Raw genomic sequence first — 18,113 nt, 5'->3', positions numbered from 1 at the left:
AAAGTATATCCTTGACCACTGATTCTGTTCTGCAAATGCTGTTTCCTTATCTTCCTGAAAACATGGAGTTAAGAGCCTTCAGTTTTTCATCTAACATGTTTTGCCCTATAGTACTGGTCAAAACACAGATTCCACAGCTGTAACATCACACTTTTCAGCTGGGAACCATCTAATTCATACTGCAAATATGTAGAGATTGTAAAAAAAATAAAAAAAAAAAAGTGTGATATGTGAGATTCTGGGCATGAACTTTGTTTGCTTTCATCAAAAGTGATAACAGCTTACTCAAGACAACTTGTAAAGGTAAAGGTAAAGGTACCCCTGCCCGTACGGGCCAGTCTTGACAGACTCTGGGGTTGTGCGCCCATCTCACTTAAGAGGCCAGGGGCCAGCGCTGTCCGGAGACACTTCCGGGTCACGTGGCCAGCGTGACATCGCTGCTCTGGCGAGCCAGAGCCGCACACGGAAACGCCGTTTACCTTCCCGCTGGTAAGCGGTCCCTATTTATCTACTTGCACCCGGAGGTGCTTTCGAGCTGCTAGGTTGGCAGGCGCTGGGACCGAGCAGCGGGAGCGCACCCCGCCGCAGGGATTCGAACCGCCGACCTTTCGATCGGCAAGTCCTAGGCGCTGAGGCTTTAACCCACAGCGCCACCTGCGTCCCAGACAACTTGTAGCTAGCTGCTTTTCAGTCCTTGTTCCCCATTATTTCCTATGAAAACCTAAACAATTCAACCAAATTCTAATTGCTTCTGTGCAGAGGCCACCCACATTGCACCTATAAAGCTCCACATTGCACCTATAAAGCTCTACAATAATGATGAATGTGATCTAAGGGAAGCCATCAGATTATGATAGGACAAGCGTTAGATTCCTTCTTCCTCGCAAAGTGTCATTAATGACATGAAAAAAACACTGTCATTGTAGCCCTGCACTTTGGAATACTGCTAGCTCTTTTCTGTGGCAAGTGAAGAAGTCCCTGCCCTGACTTCCTAAGCAGATTGGAAAGTAAAAACACCTTCACACTATAGTTCCTTGCATTTTTGAAGGGCTGTAGCTCAGTGGTAGATTATCTGCCTTGGATGCAGAAGGTTCCATGTTCAATCCCCAACATTTCCTGGTAGGGCTGAAACCCTGGGGAGCCACTGCCAGCCAGTATAGACAGTACACTGATGGACCATTGAGGTCTGAAAAAGCCAGCTTGATACCCATCTATGTACTTTAGTGCTTAAGTGTGCTAACATTGGGCTTTGTACAGTGGCTAGGTACAAGGGGCCTAGTGCAGAGCTTTGCATGTACATTGGGCTCTTAAGACCTTTTGTGCAAATTGTATCTCCTTTCACCACTTGGCAAGCAGCTCTGTGATGCAAGGTAGTAATCAGAGCAACAGGAGAAGATGCCATTGAGACTAACAGAAAGGAAGCCCAGGTGTGTATGTGGAAGTGTCTTTGCACATCTAAGAAATGCTCTGAATCTCAGATGTGTAAAAGGAGACATGGGGAATATTTGTTTTTAAGAGTGACAATACATCAAAAGCCCTATAAAGAATCCCTAGGGACTTTAGAATATAACATAAAGGAAAGTATAGATGGAAATGAAACGCAAGAAATTCATTTTGATGGTTTACACTATTTGAAATCCCAGCTGATACATTTTGCGTTGCTTTCACTGTTTTAAGAGTATGATTGCTCACAGAATGTGCGTTTCAGATAGAGATGAGTGTACTACATCCTAGTGCCCTTAGATGGTGCCATTAGTACATTTACTGCAGCTTTGACCAAAGTTCTTCCCTAGAGGCTCTAAGCAGCAGTTGCCAAATCACAGTAAAACTTGAAAGCTTTGTTAACAGCTGCCAGTACAATGGCATTTTCCAGGTACCTCACTGATCAAAGGTTTCCAACTTTCTAAACTGTCAGGTAAGTTTGTCCCATGAAATTCTTTACAAATCCATGCTTGGATTGCCTGAAAAGCTTTCCTTCCATTTCTTACAAAAGATTGGAGAATGAGCTGATCAAAGCACACACACAGGCCCAAACCTGGTTGAAAACAATGTACATTACATTGAAACATTACATCCCACCAGCCCAGCCCAGCCAGCATGTAAATGGGAAGCAGTTTTTCTTTAGATTGGAATGTGCGGCTTATTTTAAGCAAAGTATAATTTGTCAACAGACATGGAGATCCATGCTTTTTTGACAGCTAGGTGTTCATAGTATGGCACGTACTGCCACGGCTACAAGAATGTACAAGAATGGCCATGAAGCTTTTTCAAAGAGGAGGACTGGGGAAGTTCTGAGTGTTTCATTTGGCCTGCAACTCTTAATGAATTCATTCTGTTAACCTTACACTTCTAAATTTAAACTGTCTTGTAGACTGTGCTGTACTGGCCTGCCCCTATGAGGTATGTAACAGTTACCTCTGTGCAAGAGTGATGCCAAGATCCTTCCCATCAATTATGCAGTTCATATTACTATTCCAATACTTTGTTACTTGAGAACACATTACAGTAAGAGGGTAAAACTACCCAGTGGCATTTGCAACTGTCTTCCCAAATTGGGAAGGGATGCACAATGGATTGGGTGTGTCGTTTTGTGCAGGTGAGGAGTCTCTGATTTCTTATTTTCAGGTATTGTAATTGGAATATTAAATCCTGGTTGAACCGAGGCTCTTTCTTGGCTAGCATCACTTTGGTTGAGCACAGTTGTTGAGGTTCACAAGATACCAAGAGGTTGTAAAATGTTCAGCTGTTTTTGGCAGATGTGAGGAGGAGACTCACAGTACTGTTTGGAGCGCAACAGATTGAAATACTCAAGCAGCCTGAATCAAATAGCACCAGGGGGTGGAAAGAGACCAACCTAGTCACATAGGCTTGACGTGTTCTGCCAGGAGTCTTAAGTTTTCCCTTGGCATTCATTCCCCTACATGCTAGGTGACTGTGGACAGAAGGCGGCAGTGTTTTCCCTCCAGCTTATAAAACAGAACCATTCTGTTCAGGAGAGTGGAAACAAAATGAGTAGGCTGTCCTGTGTTATTCTCACCCTGATCTTGATCTTGATTTAAGTACTTCCTGGCTAGCATACAACATAGGGTTATAAATTATTGGGTTTTGTTTTAAATGTGTTCTTGCTCTCAATGACAGTTCTGTAATATCTGGTCAAGAAAACACTATTTTGAAGAGCCTCGGGTTTTCACATCACGGTACAAATTGACAAATCGGTTTTATGGAAATAATGTAGAAGTTAAATTTGCCGGTTTTAATGGTTGCTTTCATTCTGAGAGTAGCTACAACAGCTGGTTATCCATTAAAGCCTCATGGTACTTGTACAGAAATAATGGGGGGAAAGCTACAGAGACGACTATCCAGTGGGATGGTGCTAGTTTACAAAATGAAGAACTACTTCTGGAATTTTTGTTTATAATAGAGATTTGAATTCCACTTTAAAAATTCATTTAAAATCCATTCAAAATCCACTTTAATCCCCTTTTTCCTACTAGCACCAAACTTAAGGTGGCATACATGTGACTCTTAGTATTAATGGACTGGGCTCCCATCAAGGGCCTATCAACACTATGTATTATCTGGACTTCCTTAAGCTTTCATGTAATTGCCTGTGGATATTTAGCAATTTCTTAGAATTCAGGTAGATTACTTAATTGCATGGTTAACTGTTACGAAGGACGGGCATTATTGCATGTGCTAAAAGATCGTATAAATTCTTTTAAGGAAAACTCGGGGGTTGTTTGGTTCGTGTCACTCACTTATTGTTGAGTTCTGTGCGGACTTGCTAGACTAGGCAAATTTCGAGAGCCACTTTAGTTTATTCAGGTTGCCGGTCAAGCCAATTTATATTTCTCCTTTCCCTGCCAATGCATTATTCATGAAGCAATGTGGGTGACTGGACTGAATCCCTGAAAAGAAAGGCATTCTGTGCAGGCCTCTCCAAAATTTCCTACGGAGTGTCTGTGCTCTCCTGCACAGTATAATCTGCAAGGACAAACCTGCCTCCATTTTGAAGACAAGCAACACATAGCTGAACTTCTGTGTTTGGTCCCAACATTCTGTCTCCTGTTCTCTCTGCTTCAAGTTTTAGAACAGGGTGGGATAAGGGTTTTTTGTCTGTGCTAATCCCAAGCTTGCAGTAGCAAAACCCTGCTGTAGAATAGCCATGGTAGTTACCCAAACATTTCAGTGTTTTCTTCTGCTCACATAGCTTGCGGTATGATCAGTTATTTGCTAGCTCATCACTTAGAAGCCCCACTGAATATCATTCCAAAAAGTAACAGAGAGTAGTGTCTTAAAGAAGCTGGTGGGGCTGCTGAAATGTGCTTCAGAAGCATTAGCATTGGAGACAGCTGTGCAATTGTGGTTTCACTAGTGATTTCCTTTCTTTAGACTGTGGTTCCTCCTTCTGGTTTGCATGCTTCATGTGGAAAGTGCAGTAGCTTTTCCTGGACACCATGCAGAGAGAGGCTAAAAATTAGATCTGTTTGTTCTGTGATTAAATCAAAGTAAAAGCATTATATTCTGGCAATGAAATGGTTGCATTAATATCTCCAGCCAACTCCATTTAAATTAGAAATGTTTAACAAATGTTTTTACCTAAGGTTGTAGTAACTGCATACCAGACCCTTGGAACATCTTGTGATTTAAGATACAACAGTGTGGTCCAGAATAATGAAGATGGTTTCTCTACAGTGGCCTAGTTCCAGTGGGCCTTCTTATTGCCTCCTTGAACCCAGAAATATTACACAATGACTTGATCTCTCAGCAGCCTTCATTATTGTTGACCAGGCTTCCTCAACCTCGGCCCTTCGGATGTTTTCAGACTACAATTCCCATCATCCCTGACCACTGGTCCTGCTAGCTAGGGATCATGGGAGTTGTAGGCCAAAAACATCTCAAGGGCCAAGGTTGAGGAAACCTGCTGTTGACCATAGTATCCTCCTGAAGAGGCTCTGTGGTTTGGAAGACCATATTACAGTGCTTCCATTCCTATCTGCAGGACCACTACCTGAGAATAGTATTGGGGGGCTTCTGCTGGACCTCTTGGCTGGATGAGAGCCAATAAACAGAGACTGAATCATGGTAAAATAGAGGTGCTGGTGGTTGGTGGCAACCTTGACCTGTACTTTGGAAGGCAAACTCTCTCAGAAAGAAGGGGGTTCGTAGCTTGTGGGTGCTCCTGAAGCCAACACCAGCTTGTTTGACAGCTGTGATCATTTATAGACTGGGTCAACCTGGCCATGGATATCCAAACACAATCCATAGGGTTGGCTTTACCTTTTGAAGCTCTAAATGGCTTGTGGCCAGGTACCTTAAGGACCATAACTCTCCCTTGTGTACCTGACCAGAGGCACCAAGTTGCCCCCAAGATTGAGGGGGCCTGGTGTGCGTTGCACATGTGTGCGACGTCACAACGTCTGGAGAAGGCAGAGCGCTCTGGAGGAGCCAGCCACTGAAGCTGCGCCACACTCTGCTCTGCGCTTGATCTCCTCCACCCCCTCAACAATGACTCGGCCCCTTCCAACAAATATTGAGAGGGCTGAAGACACCTCAGTCCCCTAGAATTGGTGTACCTGCACCTGCCTAATATACGATCTTCCTCATTGGCTGTTCTTCTGGTTTCCTCATCATTGGAGGTAAGACAGCTGATGACTGGAGAATAGGTTTTTCAGTTGTAGCATCCTGATTTTGGAATGTTCTTCTCCAAGGAGTTGCACCTAGCTCTGAGTTGTGCTTTCTTTTTGGCAGTAAGTGAAAATCGTTTTATTTGCCCAGACCTTTTAGAGCAGTGACAGGGAACGTGGGGCCTTCCATATATTGTTGGACTCTGGCTCCCATCAGCCCAGTCAGCATGGTCAATGGTGAAGGCAACTGGGAACTGTAGTGCAGCAACATCTAGAGGACCACAGGTTTCCCACCCATCTTGGAGTTTGTTTTCCCCCACTGCAATTAAACTACTCAGGTTTTATTGTCTTATTGATATTGTCTCTGCTGATTTTTATCGGCTTTATGTAAGCCGCTCTGGGAGCCATGCCAGCTGGAGGAGTGTAAGAATACTTAAAATAAATAACTATTTGAAAAGCCCTCCAGCTACACATTGTTATAGCCCTAAATGCTTTAAGTGCTCTAAATCTATTCAGCTAGCAGACTTGCTACTGCATGGACCCTACTGGGGTGACCATGTGTCTGCAGCTGGCTACCCTTGACTAGGGGGAAGACATAATATTACTTCTTGGGACTAAACTACAATTTCTGTAAACTGGCCAGAGGACTTTGGTTCATGGGCAAACTAGAAATGAGAATGAATGAGTATATAGATTATATTAGGTAGTGACTCAGTATTCCTATTTAGTTCTCAGTGTGTTCAGTATTAAATTATTCCATGGCTTCTTTTGTGGGAGTCGTCATCAGATCTCTCTCAGTTTTCCTTTCGCCACTGAGTAGTCTGAACAATGGTATTTACTTTACTCTTGTGTGAAGTTGACTTGTTTCCAACCGGTACATGATGCAAAGTGTTTCTTCTTTTACTGAACATAATGCCTCCATTTGCGAGGGAGGGACGACTCTGTCCCATGCTTTTCTGAATTCAAACCCTCATTTATCCCTTGAAATGCAGTTTATGGACAGTGGGACCTTCAAGGGCTTCTCATCATCACGTGGACTGCCTGAACACAGAGCTAGGCGAAGCCGCTGCTCTGAGCTTTCTGTAACCTGTTACAAAGTGAACCTTTGTTCACACTGTGAAAGACTTTTTGCAGTTGAATAACATTAGCTTCTGCTAAACCATTGGCTGCAGGGGACTGAATTCAGACCTAAAAATAGGGGAATGTTTAAAGAGTCTGTCCAACTCAGAAGTGAAGAATGTGCAGTTGTAACTAAGCTTGACATCTGCCTGAAGATTACATCATCTGGAGGGGGAAGGGAAAGCTTTCAAAATCAAACTTTTCTGAAAAGTGCTAAACAGCTGTCTCAGCTGATAATCATGCAATGTTTTTGTAGTGTACCGTGATATTTTTTTAAGTGTAGAAATGCAAAAGAGAGGAAAACTTTGAAGAAACAAGCAAGTTGGTCTTCTCTCTAGATAGACTATTTGCATACTGCTGGTGCTGAAAGACCATTAAAGGTTCCTTACGTTGCAACTAAAGAGCTTCTCAGTGTTTAGGATTCTTCTGTTAAAAGATGCTAACATTATGAGCTTCTATCTATAATATAGTCCATGGATTTGGTAACTTCCAACATATAAGTCGGGGGCTCAGTTAAGAACATAAAAAGAGCTCTGATGGATCAGGCCCTTCTGGTCTAGTATCCTGTTCTCACAGTGACCAACCAGATGCCTGTGGGAAGCTTGCAAGCAGGACCTAAGTATAGCAACACTTTCCTAACTTGTCATCCCAATGCCTTGATATTATGGAGCCTTAAAAGGACCCCCCTCCCCCACAAAAGCACAAACCTTGTCCTCCTCATATAGTGTTTTCTTTTAAGAGCTCTCCAACCACATTCCTCCATTTCACAGCTGGAGGCAATTGTGCCAGATGGAGTGAAGGTTTCACCCTAAATGCAGTAAGCCAGCATAGTGGGTATATTGCAGATATTAATATTGTGCAGTTTGAAGTGACTGTATTCATGAGAACTGACTGCCTTTTGGGAACGACACATTGTCGAGTCCCATAAATTTAATTAAAAGTTTTGCTTGCAGAACTTTCTTCAAAAACATCAAAATGTGACATTCAAACAGTTGCACAAGACATATGCCAGTCCAAGACATTATGTGTTCTGCTTCTAAGCTACAGCCTTTGGCATAGGGCTGATCTGTGTGGCAAGCTGATACCCTCTAATAGCTTTCCACATATGTAGAGCAGTCTCCATGTGTACCCAGTTTCAAGCGGCCTCCGCTAGGCACTCATATTATGAAAATGGTGTGCATAACCCAAGTCAGCTTCATGTAGGAAGCGCTTTGTATGAAAATAGCCACCACATTTGAGAAAGAATTGCTTAAAATGAGTGTCTATAATGTGGCAGTTTTTTTCTCCCTAAATACCCAGCTTTTTTCACATGCTCCTTGTGAAACCAAGTTGATGACTGGATTGACTGATATATACAATTTGCCTTGAGATCAACTACTGCTTTATAGTGTTGTGTATAGACACTCCTGTGTGAATGTCCTTAACTAAAGTTAAAGTGAATCTACTTTGCCATGAAATTCAAAGTGGTCCAAGGAAAGTCACTGTCACTTGATATCTAATTGTATTATTACATGTAGATGTGAAATTATAAGACACTAAATAAAAGTATGTAAGAAATAATACCTCCTTAAAGGCTTTACTGGTTAATAGTATATGTATTTATATATCTATTTCCATTTATAATGGCATTATTAAAATTAAAAAGCCCAGCATAAACCCAGTACAGTTTGCAATACACTTCTATCCTGGAAGACAGAATAAAATACCAAAAACCCCAGAGAGCTTTGTAATCCTAAGTACAGAGGTGAGATTTTCAAGAAAAAGAGACATTACAAAATAGACATTTGGCCTGGTTATTCTGAATAAAAGTGGACCCATTGTGGATCATTATACCAAATAGTACCTTTCACACTTTGTTTCCACCCAACAGCCACATGGAGGAGGAAACGGCCTTGACTTCTTTGTAACTGCAGGATATGAGCAAGTCGGGCAATTATTTTTATTGCTTTAGAACTAAATCAAGCAACGCATGTTCATCTGTTAAACAGATTACATGCTGAAGCCCATCCACCTCTTTGACCAAATGTAAACAAATATTATTCACCTCATAAGTCACAAAACAGAGTATAATTGGCTGGTCATGAAAGCCTTTCTTTTGACCTACTATGTGTTGAATGGAGAGGACTGCAGTGATTGCTGTGAATGCTCACAAATAACAATGCTAATTTGCTGGCACAAACAGGTTAGTCATAACTGCAGATATCCTAAGTCAGGGGTAGTAAATGTGGCACCCACCAGATGTTGCAGACTACAACTCCCATCATGCCTAATCATTTGCAATGCTGGTTGAGACCAATAGGAATTGTAGTCCCAAACATCTGTTACCTACCCCAGTCCTATCCCATAAGTACTATTGTTTCATTTTCAGATTTCTACATTCAGGGAGTCCCTGCATGGGACCTCTGTACATGGGAAAGAGTTCTGGGGCATGTTCCAGTGTACGTTTTTCAGTTCAAGCGGATACTGGTCAGACTGATTGACTGATTGAACTGAAAACATGGCCTAGAACAACTTGTGCAATATTATTCTACATCTGTACATTGTGGGGCAGGCAGACAAGTCCTGAGAAGTACTGATACTGACAGGGTCAAAGTAGACATATATGGGACAGACCTGTGTATTGAAATTGGCTCTGTCATTGAGTCCAGGAGCAGAGGAGCAGCTTAAAATGAAGCAATGCCAGAGGGGTGCTGAACCCTTCCCCAGCTGGTGCTTTTCACTCCATGACCACTGTGCCACAGTTATGCTTTTTTCCTTGTTGAAGTTTAGAAACCAGGAGCAACCCCACCTGGAAAAAAAATGGATAGTAACAGACATTTCAAGGCACAAAACATCAGTAAGGGAAGGTTCCACTTTTTTTACTTCTCCTTGCCCACTCTGCACATTAAATCCCCAGACCAGCCTCAACTTGGTATGGATTCAACACCAGACCTGATTTTAACATATGGTCTGGAGCTATTGTATTTAGTTTGACTCTGCCTTGCAAGAATCTCTCTGAGTTTCCAGTGATTCACAGGAGCTCCTCAGAATGCAGTTTGCAAACCACTGCCATGGCCGAGCAGTTTAGATCAAATGGGTGGCTAACCTGTGACCCTCCCAGAAAGTTGTTGGATTACAACTCCCATCAACTCTAGGCCATCCATCAGGGATGATGGGAGTTGCAGTTCAGTGATGTCTGAAGGGCCACAAGTTAACCCCCTCCCTTGGTTTAGACTGTTCTTGCTCTGCAGTCCAACAGATTGATTGTTCTCAGGTGTCTTTATGCAAAGATCCGTCAGAGAGAAATATCACAGCTAAGTGAAGCTCCATTCCTCTTATTTTTCGGATTTGCATGGTCTTTTTCCTAGCGTTTCCTTGATGTGGACTTTTTTGTGTGTTAGAGAAGCCACATGAATCTTGTCTTTACAATGGAAGAAAAAAGACTTCTGGCTTTATTTCATTTTTTTATTGCTCACTAACTTTTATTAGGGTATCATAGCATGAGTAATTGTGTGAAAGGTTGGGATGTAAACCTTAATGGGTGAAGTAAATCTCTAAAATAAAAAATAAAAAAATCAACAGCACATGGCAGCACAGCCGATAGGTCAGCTGTACTATAGCAGGCTCCCAGTTTCATGGAACATTAGCAGAACTGACAGAAATGAATAAAGTTTCCACCACAGATGAGGCAGGTTTTATTCCTGTGGACACAGCTTGTTCTTTCTCCTCTTTTTCTTTTTCTTCAAATATATGTTCCAATAGAAAGCCTATTTCCCTGCCTTCTGGATTCACATAATTTAAAAGACTTGTCAATTACACCTTTTCGTGGAACAAGGAATTGCCTTTTTTGACCCATCTAACCTACTTTCTGGTATTCATGGCATGACTAAATAGACTTTTGTTCATCCATCTCCCAGGCTTATATTTCATGGTAGAATACTTGCTTTTATTTCAAGATGCTGCACAATATATTTATTATTTTCCAAATTCATCTTCTCGCTTTTATACACTATCCCCAGGATACTTAGAATTAACTTCCATCTCTCACTATATACCAGTTTTCTATCACTGCAAATCCTCCAGTACATGAATTTAAGTATTCTATGAAGTTATTCCCCCTTTCCTTTATATATATATTTAATAAACATAATCTATTTGCAGTGTTTAACTGTACTCGTTTTTAGGATGAGATCAGTTGCTGTTTTAGTACATTAATGAGATATTGCAAAAGTACCATAAAATCACATGTAAATTAAGAGGTAGTGACTTGATCTTTAGTTTCCTGCAATGAATTTTGTGCATTGCTATGGGTTAAACATGTTGATAGTGCAAAGATAATAAGTTTCTACATTAATACTATATCCGGGTAACCTACATAGGTCTGGAAGCATGGAGAGGTATTCTCATATATTAGCCACCCAATCTTTCAGTGTTAAAACATTGACTTCAGAGAGGCTACCACATTGTTGAAAGATTAGACAGTCTCAACAAATCTGTACATGCGTGTGTGTTTAGTCAATAGAAAATGTGGCACCTGTGATTTGAAGTAATATCCTGCATGAACACTTACCTGCCACCTTTGTTTTATATCATTTTAATATGTTAAGCATATCTTAACGCTGGTGGAAGAAGAGAGGCATTGTGTGCATACCAAGCTGATAACCAGGTCTTTGAGAGAAATAAGCTTAATGTAAATATTCAAGTGTGCTAGGGAGATGAGCTCACACATTGTAGCCAAGGAGAAAAGAAAAACTCATATCTCATAATGAGCACAATTTAAAAACAGACCATCTACATGCAAGTTAGCTACTCTATTTTTCGCCCTATAGGACGCACTTTTTCCCCTCCAAAAATGAAGGGGAAATGTATGTGTGTCCTATGGGGTGAATGCAGGCTTTTGCTGAAGCCTGGAGAGCGAGAGGGGTCGGTGCGCTTCAGGAGAGCCGCAGCGCCAGCTCCGGGGACAGCTGGGAGGCACAGCATGTCTTCCCGCTGTCCCCGGACCTGGTCTGCAGGCGGGCGGCGGGGAGAAGAGCGCTTCTCCCCGCTGCCGGCCCCACAAGCGCCTGGGGGAAAAATATTTTTTTTTTCTTTATTTCCCCCCCAAAAAAACTTGGTGCGTCCTATGGGGCGAAAAATACGGTAATTATAATGTGTATTTGGCAGCTCTAGTTTTTGCTTAGTGTTACAATAGGTGAGTGCCATTATTTTGCAGTAGCAATAATGGTGCATCAATAACTAAAATGGAAACCAGGTCTAAAAACCAAGACTAAAAAAAGTGGTAATGCCTAGATCAGCTTTCCCCAACCTGTGGCCCTCCAAATGTTTTGGCCTAAAGTTCCCATCAACCCAAGGCAGCATGACTATTGGTATCCGTCTGTCTCAGGAGACCTTTATTAAAAACAAAAAAAAAATCATAGATAAATGCAGAAACAGGACAGAATGTAGAAGTTTCACATGTGAAATTGACACACGCCAGAAACAGATTGAGCCATCCCTGCTGGATAGTATTTACAATGCCATGGAAACCTGTTGAGAAGTGGTTCCCTCTGGCATGGGAAATACTAGAATTTTCATTTTGCTTTGTTGAGATTGTCCCTTGTTTGCATTGCAACTGGAAAAAAACACTGTGAGAATCGGGCTCCAGAATACCCAGAGCAAAAGGCAGTTTCCCATCTGGAACAGATTGCATACATCATGGTTAGGCAAGCTGCTGAGAAAGAAGAATGCTTCATTTGTCATTGTTATGAACTATTGAGCAGACTGAGTGTATGCTAAGTATTCTGCAGCAAGAAAAAGAAACTCATTAATTGCCGAGGTAAGGCATAAACTTAAGACAACTTAAATGTCAGAAGAGCAAGAAAATAACAAATGGAGCTATTCCTGTCATTACTGATCAGCAAGGTAGTTGGTAAGAGGATGGAAGGTCTCTGTTTCCAACTGCTCATGCCATTCATTTGTTAGGCACCAGTTTTAATAATCAGGGTTAGCTATCTTGGAATGAAGATGGTTTCTAATCTTTTGCCTCATTCCTTTCTCCAAGATTTACAGCCTGTTTAATCTGTAAACCATAGATTTGCTTGTATTACCCTGCTTGAGGACTAGCCAGGTGGAGTTCAGCCATCGACTTCTTCAAGTTTAGTTACAGAATCTGTAAACCTCACCGTATTTTCAGTGCCAGGTGGACATTTCAATTCTCTAAGTCATCAGTACTGTTTTTGTGACTGTTCTGATAGTAGCTGTGTGTTCATCCTGCTGTTGAATGGTGAATGTTTTGTAATTGATTATTGTGGATGAGCACATTCAGCGTGAAATTATGGGTTGTATCCAATGAATTCATTGTGTGAGTGGAATGACTTCCCCCCACACTACAGAACTTTCTCTCCTTCACTATACTCCATCAAACCCTCTTGGCCAATTTTAGGGGCATGTGGGGAGCTGCACGAGGAGGGGTGGGGAAGAAAAAGTAGGGGAAGTTCAGTTGCATGAATGGAACTGATTCTGCTTATGCAATGACTTTCCTGGATTTAGCCCATTGTTTTTAACTGGTATATCTGCTATGTATTCTGTTTTTCAGATTTCATTGCTGTCATAAGTCGGTTTGAGACTTTGGTTATAGAAAGCAACTAATTACATAATAGACGTTGCAATTTATTTGTTTGTCAATAATTGCAGGGAATGCGGAAAATTGAAATTGTAAAGTTAGGAAAATAAAGCAGTGTAAAACCACTGGATTAATGATGATATCTAAGCAAATTTAATGACAGCAAGCTGTGAGTCTGGGACCTCAGTGGGACCATGAAGGAAAATCACCTTGTGGAATTCATCTTTCTGTTTTTCTTCTTGGGTACACATGAAATGTGTCATTGGATTTTACCATACTTTTCTCTCTATAACACACAGATTTTTTCTCCTAAAAAGTAAGGGGAAATGTCTGTGTGTGTTATTGAGTGAATGTGTGGTCCCTGGAGCCGACTGGCCGGAGCGCAGGGGCAAAAATCCAATCGCGCGCGTCAGGGAGGAGGGAGCTCCATGAGAGAGGAAGCTGTTGCTTTCCTGCATTCTGCCTCAGGGTCTTACTGCCCACCCTGTTCTATTTCGGTTCCTGTTTGCTCAAACGGAACAAAGAGCAGGCAAATCCCCTCCCCTCCAGGCAAGCAGAGGGGAAAGTAAGGATTGCGTCCTTCCTTCTAACTCCTCTCCATGCTCTAATGCTTTCTAGGGACTCACAGGCAGCAGGAAAACATGCAGGTGGGAGAGAGGGGGGGGCTGGCTGGGGTGGGTAGGGGAAAACTTTTGCCTTCCTTTCCTCCCTCCCGTTAAACCCCTCTCCTGCATTCTTAGCCAGCTGCTTCTCTGCACACCCCTCTCGTGCTCCTTGTTCCTTCTGTGGTTTTCCTTCCCTCCCCACTTAAAACGTAGTTACAAAGCACGGATCCACATGGATTCTCAGGATCTTTGCATTGGGGCAGCCCAAATTCACCATCAGATCACATTACATGTCCATGGCTACAGCCTGCACCAAAAAAATCACGCACCCACTGTTGCCTGGGGCTGCAATGGTGCAAAAACGTGGTTACAAAGCATGGATCCACATGGATCCTCAGGATCTTTGCACTGGGTCACCCCAAATTCACCACCATATCACATAGCATGTCCATGGCTACAGCCTGCACCAAAAAAATCACGCACCCACTGTTGCCTGGGGCTGCAATGGTGCAAAAACGTGGTTACAAAGCATGGATCCACATGGATCCTCAGGATCTTTGCATTGGGTCACCCCAAATTCACCATCAGATCACATAGCATGTCCATGGCTACAGCCTGCACCAAAAAAATCACGCACCCACTGTTGCCTGGGGCTGCAATGGTGCAAAAACGTGGTTACAAAGCATGGATCCACATGGATCCTCAGGATCTTTGCATTGGGTCACCCCAAATTCACCATCAGATCACATAGCATGTCCATGGCTACAGCCTGCACCAAAAAAATCACGCACCCACTGTTGCCTGGGGCCACAATGGTGCAAAAACGTGGTTACAAAGCACAGATCCACAGGGATTCTCAGGATTTTTGCATTGGGCTACCCCAAACTCACCATCAGATCACATGTCTGTGGCCACAGCATGAGGCACAAAAATGATACTTCCACTGTTTCATTCAGAATTCCCCCCCCCTTGTTTTCCTCCTCTAAAAACGATGTGCGTGTTATGGTCAGGTGCGTGTTATAGAGCGAAAAATACGGTAGATCCCTCTATAATTGAATATACATACATGCAGGCATACATACATACATCATTTTATTTGTATGCTGCCTTTCCCTAGTTCAAACCATGCTCAAGGTGGCTTACAACCTGAAAAAATACATAATACAACATAACAAAAGTAGTCATAAACAATAACTAAAACAAAAAATACAAAACCAAATTGATCTAGTTCTATGTAGTATAATAAGATATAAAATAACGATAACAGAAAAATCAACAGCAGCAGCAACAACTCCAAAACTATACCCCAGCCTGTCCAGCAGCTTTCAGCTTTTGTACCTGGAGTTAGTCAGGGCCCCACCCTCCCATGCCAGGTGGGAAAAGGCCGGCAAAGCAGGGAGGAGGTCCAATCTTAAATACGTGTATTGCCAAGGATGTTGTTTTTGTTTCAAACATTGCAAATTTTGGACAAGATGGATTGTTTTAAGAAGTAGCAGAGAGATATTTCCAGATTTGTCTGGCAGGGCAAGAAGCCTCAAATAAAATTTAAGATATTAAATGATGTTAAAGAAAGAGGTGGATTTGCCCTGCCAGACCTTAAACTTTACTATGAATCAGCTGCTTTTTGCTGGCTGAGAGAATGGCTGCTTCTTGAAAACACTGATGTGTTGGACTTAGAAGGTTTCAACAATGTATTTGGTTGTCATGCATATCTGTGGTATGATAAGGTAAAAGCACATAAAGCGTTTAAAAACCATATTGTTAGAAAAGCACTGTTTAATGTTTGGATAAGATATAAGGATTTGTTAGGATTTGTCACCAATGGAAGCGAAGGCACAGAAAAAACTCAATATGGAGGCCAAATGGCCGAAATATTGGGAAATTTTGGAACAAGATGGAGATAGAGTAAAACTGCAGAGCTTTGAAAAATTAAAAAACAAAGTGCGAGATTGGCTCCATTATTACCAAATAATGGAGGCATATAACTTGGACAAAAAAGTTGGCTTCCAGGTGGAAAAATCAAAATTGGAAACAGAATTACTAGATCCCAAAATTAAGAATTTGTCAAGAATGTATAACTTGCTGTTGAAATGGAACACTCAGGATGAAACGGTGAAATCTGCTATGATTAAATGGGCACAAGATGTTGGACATAACATTATGATGACTGACTGGGAACAGTTATGGACCACAGGTATGAAATTTACAGCATGCAATGCTCTAAGAGAGAATTTAATGAAAATGATTTATAGGTGGTACATGACACCAGTCAAGCTTGCAAAAATTTACCATTTGCCCGAAAATAAATGTTGGAAATGTAATGAGACTGAAGGTACATTCTTTCACCTTTGGTGGACATGCCCAAGGATTAAGACATTCTGGGAGATGATTTATAATGAAATGAAAAAGGTATTCAAATATACCTTTCTGAAGAAACCAGAGGCCTTTCTCCTGGGCATGGTCGGCCAATTGGTGCCAAAGAAGGACAGAACTTTCTTTATGTATGCAACAACAGCAGCAAGAATACTCATCGCGAAGTATTGGAAGACACAAGATTTACCCACCCGGGAAGAATGGCAGATGAAGTTGATGGAATATATGGAATTGGCGGAAATGACTGGCAGAATCCGAGACCAGGGAGAAGAGTCGGTGGAAGAAGACTGGAAAAAATGTAAAGATTATTTACAGAAATATTGTAAAGTTAAGGAATCTTAGAAAAATGATGGAATGAAGTTATATGTCTTTAGCAGAAATGTTATAAGGAATTAGGCACAGACAGATTGTAAATGTATTAAAGGGAAAAAACAAGGTTAGAATATGATAAGATAAATTATAGGACAGAAAACAGAGGAAGATGGAAAGGAATTGCTGAAACAATTAATAGAAGTGGAATACAAAAAGGGAGGTGTGAGGAGGTCGCTGAAACAAGTGAACGAAAGTTATGATATCGAAATTATTGGATGTTTTTTTAAATTGTTTTTGTTTTGTTTGGTTGATTTAATGTTTTAGGGTTTGGGTTGTGTGGTGTGGTTTTTTTTTGGTTTTGTATTGTATTGTATTGTATTCTTTTTTGTAATTTTTAAACTGCTAATAAATATTATTATTTTTTTAAAAAAACAATCTTAAATACGAAGCAATGTGAATTAATCACCTTAAAATGCAGATTCCAGAGAAAAAAACATTGTCCTGCCTTGAACCACCATTTTTCTTTTCACTGCAGGTGCAGAATTGTCTCATGTCAGTATGGTATGGCTTATTATACCAGTTAATGTCTGAGGTAGCACCTTTCCCTGGTCACTTCCTTCTATTGTCAGTTCACTCGAAGTGGGCAGAGTTGGAGCTATCTGTTCATGTGGGAAAGAAGAGAGTCCAAGTCTTCAACCTTCCTGTACTGTATTCTGCAGAAAGCAATTGATTGTCCTTGTGGTTAGTCTTACAACAGGAAAAATGGAAACAATTTTTTTCTAAATACATATGCAGACCTACAAATCCAGGTGGTCTAGTGGCAGAAACAGTGCCAGATTTACATATAAGATAAATAATCTATAGCTTAGGGCCCCACTCTCTTGGGGGGCCCCAAAAAAATTAAAGGAAAAAACTGGATGTACATTTCCAAAATATAAGATAAAAAACAAATAAAATAAAATGTACATACAGCAGCAGTGTTTTGTGTTATGTAGGCTCCTATGAATTACCATATAGCATATATTCAACACCAAAAACAGTGATAATCTGTTTTTGACAAAGGACAGCTGGACATATAAAGGGCCCCATTACCTTCAGTAGCTTAGGGCCTCATCATCCTAAATCCGGCCCTGGGCAGAGAAGAACCAAACTCTGTATTGGTACTTGTTTCCAGTGCTTTTTTCTGAGGGGACACAGGGGTACACATAAACATTTTGTGAATCTTTGTACTCTTGTCCATTTACTGTATTTATTTTTCCCAATGGTGATTTTCTTGAGTCAAAATGAGAGTACCTGTAAACATTTTTAAAAAGAAAAAAAGTATTGCTTGTAGTTGCACCCGAGAAGGCAATTCCCAAACCTCAATAGATGCACAAGGGGCTTTCTCTGTCACTCTTCTGCATTAAAGATCTCTGAGCCATTTAAGGAAAGGAGCTTGTCCTGAAATGGAAGCACTGTACTCCAGCTCTTTCTCTCTGCTTCTGAAATTTGCCA

The 18,113-nt window shown here is 41.4% G+C and overlaps 1 protein-coding gene across 3 annotated transcripts in view; it reads left to right on the top strand.

Annotated features, from left to right (window-relative positions):
* Positions 1-18,113, top strand: part of LHPP (phospholysine phosphohistidine inorganic pyrophosphate phosphatase) — a gene marked incomplete at its 5' end in the record, with an annotated part of 110,673 nt that overhangs the window by 35,511 nt on the left and 57,049 nt on the right. The gene's annotated exons all lie outside the window — the stretch shown is intronic.

This window comes from Podarcis cretensis (assembly GCF_951804945.1).
Source record: "Podarcis cretensis genome assembly, chromosome: 5".
In the NCBI taxonomy this organism is placed as follows: Eukaryota; Metazoa; Chordata; class Lepidosauria; order Squamata; family Lacertidae; genus Podarcis; species Podarcis cretensis.
The sequence above is the reverse complement of the archived record's forward strand: the minus strand, read 5'-3'. Positions and strand labels throughout refer to the sequence as shown.